This window comes from Schistocerca cancellata, chromosome 6, assembly GCF_023864275.1.
Source record: "Schistocerca cancellata isolate TAMUIC-IGC-003103 chromosome 6, iqSchCanc2.1, whole genome shotgun sequence".
Classification (NCBI taxonomy): Eukaryota; Metazoa; Arthropoda; class Insecta; order Orthoptera; family Acrididae; genus Schistocerca; species Schistocerca cancellata.
Genome location: NC_064631.1, coordinates 259,668,165 through 259,685,270, shown reverse-complemented (window position 1 = coordinate 259,685,270; position 17,106 = coordinate 259,668,165). Strand labels below are relative to the sequence as shown.

Here is a 17,106-nt window from a genome sequence, read left to right as displayed (position 1 = left end):
ACACACAGAAAATGTTGTGGGGAAGGCTAACCAAAGACTGCGTTTTATTGGGAGGACACAGCCCTACTAAGGAGACTGCCTACACTACGCTTGTCCGTCCTCTTTTAGAATACTGCTGCACGGTGTGGGATCCTTACCAGATAGGACTGACGGAGTTTATCGAAAAAGTTCAAAGAAAGGCAGCACGTTTTGTATTATCGCGAAATATGGGAGAGGGTGTCACAGAAATGATACAGAGTTTAGGCTGGAAATCATTAAAAGAAAGGCGATTTCGTAGTGAGGGAATAGTCTCACGAAATTCCAATCACCAGCTTTCTCATCCGAATGCAAAAATATTTTGTTGAGACCGACCTACATAGGGAGGAACGATCACCACGATAAAATAAGGGAAGTCAGAGCTCATACGGAAAGATATAGGTGTTCATTCTTTCCGCGCGCTGTACGAGACTGGAATAATAGAGAATTGTGAAGGTGGTTCGATGAACCCTCTGCCAGGCACTTAAATGTGATTGGTAGAGTATCCATAAACATGTAGAAGTCCATATATTCCTTCCACCTTCCAGCTTTCCCTTCCTTGCCTTCCCATCTGAGCTCTCGATTTAATGCAGCTGGTTTTCTTATATTCAAAGCTCTCTTTGATTTTCTTATAGGCGGTATCTACCTTTCCCCTAGTTACACATGTTTCTATGGGCTTGCATTTGTTCTCTAGTCATTCCAATCTATTCATTTTATACTTTATGTCCGTCTCATTCCTTAGACGTCTTTATTCCCTTTTGCTAACTTCATTTTCTGCATTTTTATATTTTTTTGTTTAATCAAATATGTCCAATATCTCCTTTGATATCCAATTTTTTTCTACTGTTTTGTGTTTTTAGCTGTTTTATGTACCATGGCAGAAATCGATTGGCCTGCCCAACGTCCAACCTGCACCCAATGCACTACTGTTGATATGAGTTAGAAAGTCTACTTTGATCCAAACTTCAACGTCCAATATCACTACCATATCTGGTTTCATTACTTGACGGAGAACGGCAGCTGTTCCTACACCAAAATTCAGACACATTATTATAAGTGTCCTCATCAGAGTTCAGGTCGTCATAAAGGTATTTCATTTACACAACGATGACATGCTCATTGTGATACGACTGAAAACGAACCTAATTGAATGCTTTAAAATAACTATTTTCAGTGAATCGTAGACAGTAACTAGCACACATTTCTGATTCTAAACGTTTATTATAAGAACTTCCCTTCTCTGTCGTTCTTAGCATCTAATATACACTCTAAGAAACGAAAACGACTCAAATTGGTCACAAATGGTTATTCACAGAGGTATCGACGGAAAATGAAGAACTGCAAACTTCGGCGACCGATGAATGAATGTGTGACGCTGGAGCACAATGTCACCGCACACCTGGCAAGAATAGTAAACAGGGGTCATGATCATACCAGCGCATAAAGTATTTGAGGATTTCATTCCGTGTACTGAGTTTGACAGTAACTATGCCTTGCAAACAGGCTCGTGGACAATGTCAGCAGATGGCAGTATTTGAAAGAAGAAATGTAGTTGAGTTCAAAGAAGCTGGAGTAATTGGCCAATCGATCGACATATGAAAAGGAAACCCGCAACTATTGAACGATGCTGGCAAACATGAGCGCACCATCGCCGAACACAGAGTTAATAAGTACGCGTGACCTAGAGAGACGAAAGAGGTCTGACTTCTTGGCATCCCTTACGCTGACTACCATCGACCTATGTGCAACCAGAAGATCGTTCACAGTGGTGTTGGGTACATACGGCCTGGGAGAGCGTTGGCTAGAGCAGAACTGTTTTCAGTGATGATTCTGGCTTCTAGCTGAGCCCCGATGACCACCCACGATATATCTCAAGACGCCCCAGATAAAAGTGGGTTACCAATGTGACTGTTGGCCATCATACAGTCCGACTACCAGATATGATATCTTCGGGTGGGATTTCATTTCATAGCAAGGCCGTTTCCGTTGTAATCCGCTGCACCCTTACAGCAGAGCGGCACGTTGACGATATTTTTTGCCCTTCATGGCAAGGCATCTTGGTCTTGCATTTCAGCAAGATAATGTTCGCCCGCACACCGGAAGGTTATCTACTAACTGTCTTCGTGATTGCCATACTCTACCTTGGTCAGAAAGGTCTTCAGATCTCTCCGCTATTGAGAACATTTGGTGCTCTATGGGCAGGAGAAAGAAAACTGGCGTTCTACGGATCGGAGCGTGGAATGTCAGATCCCTTAATCGAGCAGGTAGGTTAGAAAATTTAGAAAGGGAAATGGATAGGTTAAAGTTAGATACAGTGGGAATTAGTGAAGTTCGGTGGCAGGAGGAACAAGACTTTTGGTCAAGTGAACACAGGGTTATAAATACAAAATCAAATAGGGGTAATGCAGGAGTAGGTTCAATAATGAATAAAAAAATAGGAGTGCGGGTAAGCTACTACAAACAGCATAGTGAACGCAATATTGTGGCCAGGATAGACACGAAGCCTACGCCTACTACAGTAGTACAAGTTAATATGCCATCTAACTCTGCAGATGATGAAGAAAGTGATGAAATTTATGATGGGACAAAAGAAATTATTCAGGTAGTGAAGGGAGACGAAAATTTAATAGTCATGGGCGTCTGGAATTCGAGAGTAGGAAAAGGAGGGGAAGGAAACGTAGTAGGTGAATATGGATTAGGGCTAAGAAATGAAAGAGGAAGCCGTCTGGTAGAATTTTGCACAGAGCATAACTTAATCGTAGCTAACACTTGGTTCAAGAATCATGAAAGAAGGTTGTATACATGGAAGAACTCTGAAGATAGTAGAAGGTTTCAGATTATATAATAATAAGAGAGAGATTTAGGAACCAGGTTTTAGATTGTATGACGCTTCCAGATGCAGATGTGGAATCTGACCACAATCCATTGGTTATGAATTGTAGATTAAAACTGAAGATACTGCAAAAACGTGGGAATTTAAAGAGATGGGATCTGGATAAAGTGAAAGAACGAAAGGTTGTACAGACTTTCAGGGAGAGCATAGGGGAACAATTGACAGGAATGGGGGAAAGAAATACAGTAGAAGAAGAATGGGTAGCTTTGAGGGATGAAATAGTGAAGGCAGCAGACTATCAAGTAGGTAAAAAGAAGGGCTAGTAGAAATCCTTGGGTAACAGAAGAGATACTGAATTTAATCGATGAAAGGAGAAAATATAAAAAGCAGTAAATGACGCAGGCAAAAAGGAATAGAAACGTCTCAAAAATGAGATCGACAGGAAGTGCGAAATGGCTAAGCAGGGATGGCTAGAGGACAAATGTAAGGATGTAGAGACTTATCTCCCTGGGGGTAAGATAGATACTGCCTACAGGAAAATTAGAGATACTGCCTACAGGAAAATTAGAGAAACTTTTGAAGAAAAGGGAACCCCTTGCATGAATATCAAGAGCTCAGATGGAAACCCAGTTCTAAGCAAAGAAGGGAAAGCGGAAAAGTAGACGGAGTATATAGAGGGACTATTCAGGGGCGATGTTCTTGAGGGCAATATTATGGTAATGGAAGAGGATGCAGGTGAAGATGAAATGGGAGATATGATACTGCGTGAAGAGTTTGACAGAGCACTGAAAGACCTAAGTCGAAACAAGGCCCCTGGAGTAGACAACATTCCATTAGAACTACTGATAGCCTTGGAAGAGCCAGTCGTGACAAAACTCTACCGTCTGGTGAGCAAGATGTATGAGACAGCCGAAATTCCCTCAGACTTCAAGAAGAATATAATAATTCGATTGCCAAAGAAAGCAGGTGTTGACAGATGTGAAAATGACCGAACTATCAGTTTAATAAGTCACAGCTTCAAAATACTAACGCGAGTTCTTTACAGACGAATGGAAAAACTGGTAGAAGCCGACCTCGGGGAAGATCAGTTTGGATTCCGTAGAAATACTGGAACACGTGAGGCAATGCTGACCTTACGACTTATCTTAGCAGAAAGATTAAGGAAAGGCAAACCTACGTTTCTGGCGTTTGTATATTTAGAGAAAGCTTTTGACAATGTTGATTGGAATACTCTCTTTCAAATTCTGAAGGTGGCAGCGGTAAAATACAGGGAGCGAAAGGCTATTTACAATTTGTACAGAAAGCAGATGACAGTTATAAGGAAAGGGAAGCAGTGGTTGGGAAAGGAGTGAGACAGAGTTGTAGCCTCTCCCCGATGCTATTCAATCTGTATATTGAACAAGCAGTAGAGGAAACAAAAGAAAAATTCGGAGTAGGAATAGAAATCCATTGAGAAGAAATAAATACTTCGAGGTTCGCCGATGACATTGTAATTCTGTCAGAGGCAGCAAACGACTTGGAAGAGCAGCTGAACGGAATGGATAGTGTCTTGAAAGGAGGGTGTAAGACGAACATCAACAAAAGCAAAACGAGAATAATGGAATGTAGTCGAATTAAGTCGGGTGATGCTGAGGGAATTAGATTAGGAAATGAGACACTTAAAGTAGTAAAGGAGTTTTGCTATTTGGAGAGCAAAATAACTGATGATGGTCGAAGTAAAGAAGATATAAAATGTAGACTGGCAATGGCATGGAAAGCGTTTCTGAAGAAGAGAAATTTGTTATCATCGAGTATAGATTTAAGTGTCAGGAAGTCGTTTCTAAAAGTATTTGTATGGAGTGTAGCCATGTATAGAAGTGAAACACGGACGATAAATAGTTTAGACAAGAAAAGAATAGAAGCTTTCGAAATGTGGTGCTACAGAAAAATGCTGAAGATGAGATGGGTAGATCACATAACTAATGAGGAGGTATTGAATAGAATTGGGGAGAAGAGGAGTTTGTGGCACTACTTGACTAGAAGAAGGGATCGGTTGGTAGGACATGTTCTGAGGCATGAAGGGGTCACCAATTTAGTACTGGAGGGCAGCGTGGAGGGTAAAAATCGTAGAGGGAGACCAAGAGATGAATACACTAAGCAGATTCAGAAGGATGTAGGCTGCAGTAGGTACTGGGAGACGATGAAGCTTGCATAGGATAGAGTAGCATGGAGAGCTGCATCAAACCAGTCTCAGGACTGAAGACCACCACAACAACAACATGGGCACGGTCCTACAAACAACTCTGAATTTTGCTGATCTATAGCACCAATTGGACCGAATTTGGCACTACATCCCTCTGGACGACATGCAACAAGTCTATCAATCAATTCCAGCCAACCAGCTACTTGCATAAGCGCCAGACATAGATAATTTTCTTACAGACTTGCTCAATTTGTGTAGTTCTTTCTCGTGAATAAACCATTCAATTTTTGAAATGGGACTCCTTCATTTGTCTGTACATGAACATCACATCTACTGATTTCCGCGCCATTGGTATAATTCCTTCTTGTTGCGTCGTATTTTCTTTAATTTTTTATAAAGTTTACTCGATATCTCTAATTGTTAAGTGACCTGGACTTGAAATGTCTGATATTTTCGAAAACAATTCTTGTCACCATCTGAAAGACAATTTTATCCCGTTTCAAAAAATGTATTTTTTATCTACTTTTCAGTTGTTGATTTGGTCTTCAACGCTCTTTGAACAAATGTCTGCAAACCAGCCACGCTCATGCGACAGGCAAGGAATAGCACCTTAAACATTTCTTGCCTGCCACAGTCATGGAAACAATAAAGCCAATATGCAGGGACCTATCAGATAAAAAATTACTCAGCAAATGTCTACATGGTCGTACGCAAAACCCTAATGAGAGTTTCAACATCTGTGTGTGGCAACGAGTACCAAAAACAGTGTTTGTGGATGGACAGTACTCAAAATGGGTGCGATGGATGCTGTCATCTGACTGCCATAGATCGTCAGCGAGTAGTTGAAGCTGAAAGGGCTGTGGAAGCCATCCCTATAGAGTCCAGTGTAAGGAAAAGGCCCCTGAAGAAGTCTACAGATGATAAAGAAGCAGCTGGCCAGGAAGATTATGCTGCTGGAATGTTCTGAAAGAGGCATACGGTGAGTCAACAACACTGTGAATATTCTTTTCTCATTTTCTTCAAACTACATTTTCAGAACATTAGTTACATATAACTTCTCAATGGTTTCATCCATGTTCACCAAATTTCTCTCAAGTGAAGAATGGGATAGCATCTTTGTATTGTGCCTAATACATCGCAGAAATTATCTATGTTTGTCATTCTGTATATAATTTTAGCGGTTATTTTTAGACAAAATAATAATGTGGTATAATAAGGGTTATCCTATTTCCTCAGATATACACCAAACTACAAAACGTGAGGCATAATGTTTTCCTATGAATGTTGACAGCAGTCTGTCACGGTCTGAATGCTATTAGACTGATGATGGACCGAAAATCGTATCTGAATGGGAAGTGTATTATAAAGACACCTATTAGGCAAAATACTGTAATTCTTAAACTGTAAAAGATATTTTAATAAATTTCCTTATACAGCTTGAGTTAATGTTATTGATTGTTGGTAAAAAACCACACCTTCCTCCCATTGTAGATGAAGAGTAATGTGCACTGACAGCGAGGTATGAAAATACAGCCCGTTCACGTCCAGGTCCCTTAAAGAGACACTGATGCATTTATCGCGTCGTCAGACACTGCCGCCTTTTGGCAGGTAGGACATGAAGTTACGGACATCGACATCTGAGAGACGAAAATATTGTACCTTTAGGCGACAGATAATGTATTTTGTTTCCACATGTTTTATACCAGGATATATCTGGGATTGGTTGATAGGACCCTTCCTGAGACAACAACCGGTTTTTCTGGAGGCAATTTACAGATGTTTTGCAGCTATTTGAGAGTAGGGGAGAGAGCAGCATCAAATTAATATTCGGACTGAAAACCATAACAACAACAACAGTATGTCTTGTACGACAGATTTAATGTTTTTAGGAAAAGAAGATAAGGAATAAAATTTTTATTTATGCTTTCCAGAGTATTATCTAACACATAATCCCATTGTGTTATTTAATCTAAAAAGAAGGAAATTTCGTTTAGCGTAATTTTATTCCTTCGCTCTGAGGGGAAAGGAGTGTGTACTCAGCTAATCACTCAAATGTATTTAAAAATATTACTGAAGTATACAAGGATAATCGATGTAATGTATAAATGTAATAGTAAAACTTGAATCATCAATACGAAAGCTGGTTCGAACACCGTAGTAGTTTGATCGTGTTGCTTCCTCCATTCTTTTAATTGATTTTGCGAGTCTGTTACAGGTGGCTCTGCAGTTTAACATGGAATACAAGCCATAGACTAATCTCGCATTTATCACATTAACAAATCATTGTCGAACTTGAAAGAAGCGGTAAGTGTAAAAAAAAAGGCTTTGGACAAACCTCGGATTGAACGCTGTGGCCTAGACTGATACTTACCCTCTGAACCACCAAACAAATTTGAAATGATAAAATTATTTATACATTCTTTAGTTACTGAAACAGATCGTCTAACATTGATAACGTTAAAAAATACTTGTTGCTTTCCAACGTGAAATATGCATGCATTGTGAAAAGAGTGAAGCTCTCCACTGCACGGTACTGTATTGTAGAACGTCCGCTTTGAGAGGATAACTGAGTGATATGAAGGTAGGCGTATGGTGGCAATGGAGAGTGAGCAGGTGATTTTCTGCTTAACAGTCTGTAACATAATGCTACAAACCAATGTTGTTGAAATGTAGACTTTCCTATTCTTATCTAACGACAGGTACTTATAGTTACGATTTGCATCAGCTGCGTGGGTAATTTAGTATGACGGCAGCTGCTGTGAAAAGCTCCAGCTGTGATCTGATCTCGCTTGACCTGAAGTTGGTGGCCTAGGACGTCGAAACAGCAGGCAGAACTCGGTGACAAGGAGACTTCCTCCCTAAAGGGACAATATTTTTTTTTTCTCAGATGTCGATGTCCGAAACTTCTTGCCATAGATGTCAAAAGGCCGCAGTGTCTGACGACGCGATAAATGCATCAGTGTCTCCTTAAGGGACCTGGACGTGAACGGGCTGCATTTTCATAGCTCTCTGTCAGTGCACATTACTCTTCATCTACAGTGCGGAGGAAGGTGTGGTTTTTTACCAACAATGAATAACATTAACTCAAGTTGTATAAGGAAATTTATTAAAATATCTTCCCTCCATCCACTGCCTCCACACCTGCCTCGACATCGCATTGGTGACCTTACGGAGAACCTACGTAGCATCTTACCTTCCGACTAGTATCCTTCCGCCTGGGAATTCAAGGAAAAGTTCCAAAACGCAAGAGTACCTTTCAAAGCAGCATGTTGGGCCTCTGTTCTCAAACCCATCCTAGCTTAGTTGGAAGTACGCCTTTTAAAATGATTCTTTTCAGGAGAAGTTCAATTAATATATACACGGTGGTCCATTGATCGTGACCGGGCCAAATATCTTACGAAATAAGCGTCAAACGAAAAAACTACAAAGAACGAAACTTGTCTAGCTTGAAGCGGGAAACCAGATGGCGCTCTGGTTGGCCCGCTAGATGGCGCTACCATAGGTCAAACGGATATCAACTGCGTTTTTTAAATAGGAACCCCCATTTTTATTACATATTCGTGTAGTACGTAATGAAATACGAATGTTTTAGTTGGACCACTGGGGGTTAGTGCATGTAACAACAGTGTAAGTTTCCTCGCCCTGCCGCTGCTGTCCGGTAAGGTGTATAGTTTTGACAGCTTTCTTGATTGTAGCCCGTTTGTGATTCTTCTACTCTGGTGGCAGTGTTTCTTTTCTCGTTCTGGGCGCTCTGAGCGCAGTATTCTGGGGGCGTAGTGCACTCCGCCGGTTCCGGCTTTGGCGCGTTGTTCCATTCTTGCATTTGGTTTATTGAATGTCAGGTACCTTCAGAAGACTATCTTTAGTCATTCTTTAGACAGCCACTGGTCTGAGTTACCATCTTGTGAAGTGAATGCAGCTCTTGGCTGCCCATCTCTTCGCACCCGGAAGTTTTTGTTGCTAGGCCTTCTCAGAGGTCGATCCCTGGAGCATCGTCAGTGACTGGACCTTGTGTTTTATTATTGTATTAATTATTACCATACCTTGTAATGCCTACATTAAAACGTTATGTCTGTCTAGTTAATAGTTCCGGCCGCCTTTTGGAATAAATCTAGCTGTGTAAGGGTTGTGTTACAAGATTACCATCATCTTATTTCACCCGTTTGGTGGTCAGTTGCTTGTTTCTTTTAATTAACCTTTGCTTATATTTGATGTTTTACAGTAGGTTTCTAAATATGTATGTATGTAATTGTCGTTCCTGGTAAGGCCTTCAGACATGATTGTGGTCATTTGCTTTGAAAAATCAATTCGATAGTTCTATTTTAGCAGTAATCCTCAAAACATTATTTACTGCCATTCCTGGCGTCTGATACCTTCTACTGTGTTTGTGGGCACTTACTTTTAATTTTTCAGTACCTTTAAGTTGTAATTGCAGTGAGTTCTTAAACATTCTTAATTTACTGTCATTCTTGGCGTGTAAGGCCTACAGTCGTGATCACAGTGACTTGTTTTTTTTCCTTTTTAAACGTTATCAGTATCTGTACTTTAAGATGATTTGCTAAACGTTATTCCTTTACTGGGATTCCGGTTAACTGATAAAATGGAAATGCCGTGTGAGTATGGCCTCCCGTCGTGTAGACCGTTCGCCTGGTGAAAATCTTTTGAGTTGACGCCACTTCGGCGATTTGCGTGTCCATGGGGATGAAATAACGATGATAAGGGCAACGCAACACCCAGTCCCTGAGCGGAGAAAAACTCACGACACAGCAGGGAATATCACTCGGGTCTTTAGGTATGACTTTCGTCGCGCTGACCACTCAGCTACCAGGGGCGGATCAGGGGTATGTTAACAACAATGCCATCTTACGTAAACCGTTGTGTCCGTTGCCTAGCAATTACTTCCGTATTCTCTGGAGTACTCGAAGTATCCATACGAATTCGTTCTGAGAGTTATTGAGTGTAAGGAGCTTGAGTTGTGAATTAAGTATTGCAGTGTTGCATTTTGTGTTTCGAGCACATCTAGCGAAACATTTTAAAGTTCTTGTGGAGCTTTAGAAGCTTTCAGCAAAGCGAACGCAAAGCTTCAGAGGCGAGGTGCGTTGTGCTGCAAGAGGTATGAGTCGTTGATTTAACTACCACCTATTTATTTATCATACAGGATCATTTGCAGTTAGAATATCGTATAAGCTTGTAAATGGCTGAGTATATAGCGGAGAAGTACTGGAAAATTGATGCGGGTGCTAGAGTGTGGTATCATTTCAGAACATGCCGTTATTAACTGTATGCCATGTGAAATAGAACATTGTTTTACATTTTTATGCAGTTTCAAAGGTTGGATGTTTACTTGTAGAGGCAGATTTCTGTACTTTGTTTTTGGCGAAGTTCGTGCGCATGCATCATGTATTCTCATATTAATTGCTTGGTTCCACAATGGAGACGGTGTAACCAATCTTTCTCTCTTGTGGATTACTCACACGTACTCCCTGCGATGTTGGAGATTAGTGCTGCTGTAATTTGTTTCATTTTGGAACTCGTGTCAAGTGCTCTGCATCGTATCGAGCAAAGCTGGTAGCATAACAAAAGAGTTTTTCTTCTCTGTGACTCAAGATATGTGAATGAATATCTTGGAGTAGGAGGCGTGTGAGAAAAGCAATGAGACTTATTTATAATATACCAAGGTATTATTTCCTTCAAACGACAATAATGTGCCCTGCAAAGTAGTCCCCTTTGCAGCTATAGGCCGGCGAAGTCGTTCCCCGGTATCGGTAGAGGCGTAGAAAGCCTTCAACTCGTAGGGCCTTTGCCATGTCCGTCACATGCTCTTGATGATTCGAGCTTATTTCAGTCGAAGAGATTCCTCAGTGTTCCTCTCCTCACTTTGCCACTTGGTCTCAGGATCGTACTCAGAAATTCTGGATTCATAACCTGTGATTACACAACTGAACCATTCGAGGCCATGGGCAGTTCTCGCACGAGGACAACGCACACGTTTCTTCCATTCTCCTCCTGCTCAGTTGTGAGTTTTTTTGACACGTTTGGCATAAATCTTTAGCACGTGCAAAACTTCGATGCAAACTTGATGTATGCTGAAAATGTTTAACCATGTCATAAATCATCTTTAATTTTACACACTGGTCTGATGTTACAAGAGAACGCATTCGTTCGACGTTTTCGTCGGTTTTTATAAGGTGAAGTCTACCCTGAACGAGGTATATCTTCAACGTGTTCTCGGCCTTCCAGAAATGATATGTGCCGCACAGAAACTTGGACTATTGATAAGGAATGTTCCCCATAGGCTTGTTTCAATTTTGAAAAGATCACTCTCTCTGGTGCCCCAAGATTAACACTAGGTGACATAACATTGCTCTAAATTCAGCTTTTTCACTTTTACAACTCGCAGAAAAAAAAACACAACTTCCGCGATGGCGCTTTCAAAAACCACGTGACGGCAGTACTGAGCTGAAAGTCGTACTCAGCAACTAGAAGAGATTGCAAACCGTTCTACACCATTAGAACAACACAGCGTTGCCAGATCCCTCGGAGTTTTGTCTATCTCATTACTCTTCTCACGCACGGCTAACTAAGAATTCCATTGGCAATCTATAGGCTGTTCGGTCGTTTTCATTGTTTAGATACTACTGGGTATCTTTCGATCCCAAAATTTGGTTATTTGGATTTACATAGATTTAAATCGTTTAAAATTTAATAGCTGTTCTTATTTAACCGTGGATATCGACGACCCTATATAATGATGTGCTTTGTAGTTAACGGGGTTGCTACTTGATGTTGATCATAGTGTATGCTAACAACAATGTCATGTCACTTAAACCGTTGTGGACCGTTGCCTGGCCTTTACTTCCGTATTCTCTGGAGTACTCGAAGTATTCATACGAATTCGTTCCGCGAGTTACTGAGTGTACGAAGCTTCTGTTGTGAATTAAGTGTTGCATTGTTGTATTTTGTGTTTCGAGCACATCTAGCGAAACATTTTAAAGTTCTTGAGGAGCTTTAGAAGCTCTCAGCAAAGTGAACTTCAGAGGCGAGGTGCATCGTACCCGCATTAGGTATGAGCTATTGATTTAACGTTGCATATGTATTTTGTATACACAATCATCTCGACTTAGAATATCGTAAAAGCTAATAAATGACTGTGTTTCTGATGGAGATGTATTGCAAAATTGAAGCATTTGGTGGAGTGTAGTGTGATTACAGAATATGAAGGTCTTAACAGTATATAACGTGAAATAGCACTTCGTTTTAATTTTTTATGGGGTTTCAAACGTCAGGTGGTTACTTGCAGAGCTAGACCTCCATACTTAATTTTTTTTAAGTTCATGTGCTTTCGTCATGCAATCTCAAATTAACAGCCTAGGTTAACAATTACAACCATGTCAAGTGCTCTTTCAGATTCTATCCGTTCTGGTTTCACCCATGACGCCCTCTTGAAGTCATTACTTTACGTTGCAGAGCGTGTTATTGGTCTGTTATTAAATACTATCTATGTTTGTGTTAGCTACTGCTGTAATTAACAAAGTTTGTAAAATATGCTGTTTATTCAAAATATCTCGTGATATACGATGGTGTTGTATGTTGGGGGGATGGGGGTAACTTGACGCCATAGGTTTTATTATCGATGGAGAAACTTATAGCGATTTTTGTTTCTCTTTTTCTGACAAATATTTAACTGTTTCTTTCTGTATTTCACATGATCCCTGAGCGTAAGGATAGGTAGTACCTTAAGAGCGAAAGATACATTTTTGTGAGTGAAATGAGTAATGATAATTATTATCATGTTGATTGTTGCAGTTCTTTAGCTCTTTTTGTAATATGGGAGAATTGTCTACGGTGACGGTAGCCGTGAACCTAAGTACATTGCTGAAATGGTCGTGAGAGGCACGAATAGTAATGTTAGTCACACTTTTTTAACTTATTAATAGTTGGCTGCTTTTTTTCGAATGTGACGTCGCTGCGGTGTAGCGTATATGAAATTGATTGTTTTGTAGGGTTCATATTGTTGTTACCAGTGATTCGCGCTTTCGGTGTATAATTCTTTTTGTGCTATGGTTCTTTTTGACATGTTAATGTTCGTTTGAAGTGTGATAGCAAATTTTTGAATTTATTTTCGTTCTGTTTATTTTGCAGGAATTTTTTTGTGTTATTTTTCGATTAAGTCGTTGTTATGTGGGGTTTTCGTGTGCGTCTTTTCTTTTTTTTTGGGGTTTATAATTTTTAGGTTTATTATGGAACAGTTCCAGTGTGTTATTTATCTACTATATCGTTATGCGGGTATGGGTCTGGTTTTGCTGTCTTTGTTAGGGCTATATAGATTTAGGGTTGTTCATTCTGGAAGAGTTTGTGTGTGTTATTTTTCTATTATGTTGTTATTATGTGGATGTCTGACTGGTATCCCTGTCTTCATTTCATATGTGTAGATTAAGTGAATTATTGGATTTTAATTTTGTGTTTTCGTTGAGTTCTTTCTAGAGAAATTTGTGTAAGATATTATTCGATTTTTTTATTATATTGATTTAGCTTGATTAACCTTTCCTTTTTTGTTTGTTTCTGCCCAGTACTCTCTCATTCCTGCAGCAGTCCCGTTACTTTCGATTTATATTCTCTTTTAAAGAACTGCACTATGCAATCACAGCTACAACGGTTTATTTTATTAGAGAAAATTGAATTCAGTCGAGGATCAGACCGCCACCAAGTCCAAAAACGATCTCAGCTACGATCTCAGCTGTTATCTTGCGTAATAGTAAAAGCAGTTTCGGATGTACAGTGGTCCGTCATTGAATATTAACTTGTCATGTCTATTATGTCCATTTAACTTCATAGACTTTTTTGCCAATGTAATGTATATAGAGATAATACCAATGGTAGAGGTATCTACGGTTGATAAGTGCTATTGCAATTACGGTAAAGCATAGCTGAGCCGGTTATAAGAAGCGATTATGGTCTGATTCTAGATCAGATTCGCTCTACATCTACATCTACATTTATACTCCGCAAGCCACCCAACGGTGTGTGGCGGAGGGCACTTTACGTGCCACTGTCATTACCTCCATTTCCTGTTCCAGTCGCGTATGCTTCGCAGGAAGAACGACTGCCGGAAAACCTCCGTGCGAGCTCGAATCTCTCTAATTTTACATTCTTGATCTCCTCGGGAGGTATAAGTAGAGGGAAACAATATATTCGATACCTCATCCAGAAACGCACCCTCTCGAAACCTGGCGATCAAGCTACACCGCGATGCAGAGCGCCTCTCTTGCAGAGTCTGCCACGTGAGTTTGCTAAACATCTCAGTAACGCTATCACGCTTACCAGACAACCCTGTGACGAAACGCGTCGCTCTTCTTTGGATTTTCTCTATCTCCTCTGTGAGCCCGATCTGGTACGGATCCCACACTGATGAGCAATACTCAAGTATAGGTCGAACGAGTGTTTTGTAAGCCACCTCCTTTGTTGATGGACTACATTTTCTAAGGACTCTCCCAATGAATCTCAACCTGGTACCCGCCTTACCAACAATTAATTTTATATGATCATTCCACTTCAAATCGTTGCGCACGCGTACTCCCAGATATTTTACAGAAGTAACTGCTACCAGTGTTTGTTCCCCTATCATATAATCATACAATAAAGCACCCTCCTTTCCATGTATTCGCAGTACCTTACATTTGTCTATGTTAAGGGTCAATTGCCACTCCCTGCACCAAGTGCCTATCCGTTGCATATCTTCCTGCATTTCGCTACAACTTTCTAATGCTGCAACTTCTCTGTATACTACAGCATCATCCGCGAAAAGCCGCATGGAACTTCCGACACTATCTACTAGGTCATTTATATATATTATGAAAAGCAATGGTCCCATAACACTCCCCTGTGGCACGCCAGAGGTTACTTTAACGTCTGTAGACGTCTCTCCATTGAGAACAACATGCTGTGTTCTGTTTGCTAAAAACTCTTCAATCCAGCCACACAGCTGGTCTGATATTCCGTAGGCTCTTACTTTGTTTATCAGGTGACATTGCGTAACTGTATCGAACGCCTTCCGGAAGTCAAGGAAAATTGCATCTACCTGGGAGCCTGCATCTAATATTTTCTGGCTCTCATGAACAAATAATGCGAGTTGGGTCTCACACGATCGCTGTTTCCGGAATCCATGTTGATTCCTACAGAGTAGATTCTGTGTTTCCAGAAATGACATGATACGCGAGCAAAAAACATGTTCTAAAATTCGACAACAGATCGATGTCAGAGATCTAGGTCTATAGTTTTGCGCATCTGCTCGACGACCCTTCTTGAAGACTGGGACTACCTGTGTCTCCTTTCCAATCATTTGGAAACGTTCATTTCTCTAGAGACTTGCGGAACACGGCTATTAGAAGGGGGCAAGTTCTTTCGCGTACCCTGTGTAGAATCGAATTGGTATCCCGTCAGGTCCAGTGGATTTTCCTCTGTTGAGTGATTTCAGTTGCTTTTCTATTCCTTGGACACTTATTTCGATGTCAGCCATTTTTTCGTTTGTGCGAGGATTTAGTGAAGGAACTGCACTGCGGTCTTCCTCTGTGAAACAGCTTTGGAAAAAGGTTTTTAGTATTTCAGCTTTAAGCGTGTCATCCTCTGTTTCAATGCCATCATCCTCCCAGAGTGTCTGGATTCGGGCCACTTATTGATTTAATGTAAGACCAGAACTTCCTAGGAATTTCTGTCAAGTCGGTACATAGAATTTTACTTTCGAATTCACTGAACGCTTCACGCATAGCCGTCGTTACGCTAACTTTGACATCGTTTAGCTTCTGTTTGTCTGAGAGGTTTTGGCTGCGTTTAAACTTGCAGTGAAGCTCTCTTTGCTTTCGCAGTTTCCTATCTTTGTTCTTGAACCACGGTGGGTTTTTCCCGTCCCTCACAGTTTTACTTGGCACGTACCTGTCTTAAACGCATTTTACGATTGTATTGAACTTTTTCCATAAACACTCAACAATGTCAGTGTCGGAACAGAAATTTTGGTTTTATCTGTTAGGTAGTCTGAAATCTGCCTTCTATTACTCTCGCTAAACAGATAAACCTTCCTCCCTTTTTTATATTGCTATTTACTTCCACATCAGGGATGCTGCAACGGTCTTATGATCACTGATTCCCTGTTCTGCGCTAACAGAGTCGAAAAGTTCGGGTCTGTTTGTTATCAATAGGTCCAAGATGTTATCTCCAAGAGTCAGTTCTCTTTTTAATTGCTCGAGCTAATTTTCGGATAGTGCACTCAGTATAATGTTACTCGATGCTCTGTCCCTACCACCCATCCTAAACATCTGAGTGTCCCAGTCTATATCTATTAAATTGAAATCTCCACCTAAGACTATAACATGCTTAGATAATTTATGTGAAATGTATTCCAGATTTTCTCTCAGTTGTTCTGCCACTAATGCTGCTGAGTCGGGAGGTCGGTAAAAGGAGCCAATTATTAACCTAGCTCGGTTGTTGAGTGTAACCTCCACCCATAATAGTTCACAGGAACTATCCACTTCTACTTCACTACAGGATAAACTACTACTAACAGTGACAAACAAGCCACCACCGGTTGCATGCAATCTATCCTTTTTAAACACCGTCTGAGCCTTTGTAAAAATTTCGGCAGAATTTATCTCTGGCTTCAGCTAGCTTTCCGTACCTATAATGATTCCAGCTTCGGTGCTTTCTATCAGCGCTTGAAGTTCCGGTAATTTACCAACGCAGCTTCGACAGTTTAGACAGTTTACAATTACAATACTGATTGCTGCTTGGTCCCCGCATGTCCTGACTTTGCCCCGCACTCTTTGAGGCTGTTGCCCTTTCTGTACTTTCCCGGGGCCATCTAACCTAAAAAACCGCCCAGTCGACGCTACAGAACCCCTCCTACCCGTGTAGCCGCCTGCTGTGTGTGGTGGACTCCTGACCTATCCAGCGGAACCTGAAACCCAACCACCCTATGGCCTCTAATGAAAGGTACCGTTGTAGCTGTCCATTGCACAATACAGTTGTTAACATTCATTAAAGTTGCTTTATCTGCCACCTACTTATTTTCAGTATACATCTGCAA

At 40.7% G+C, this 17,106-nt stretch overlaps 1 protein-coding gene across 1 annotated transcript in view; it reads left to right on the top strand.

Moving 5' to 3' along the window:
* Positions 1-17,106, top strand: part of LOC126088272 (nexilin-like) — a 152,567-nt gene that overhangs the window by 32,189 nt on the left and 103,272 nt on the right. The gene's annotated exons all lie outside the window — the stretch shown is intronic.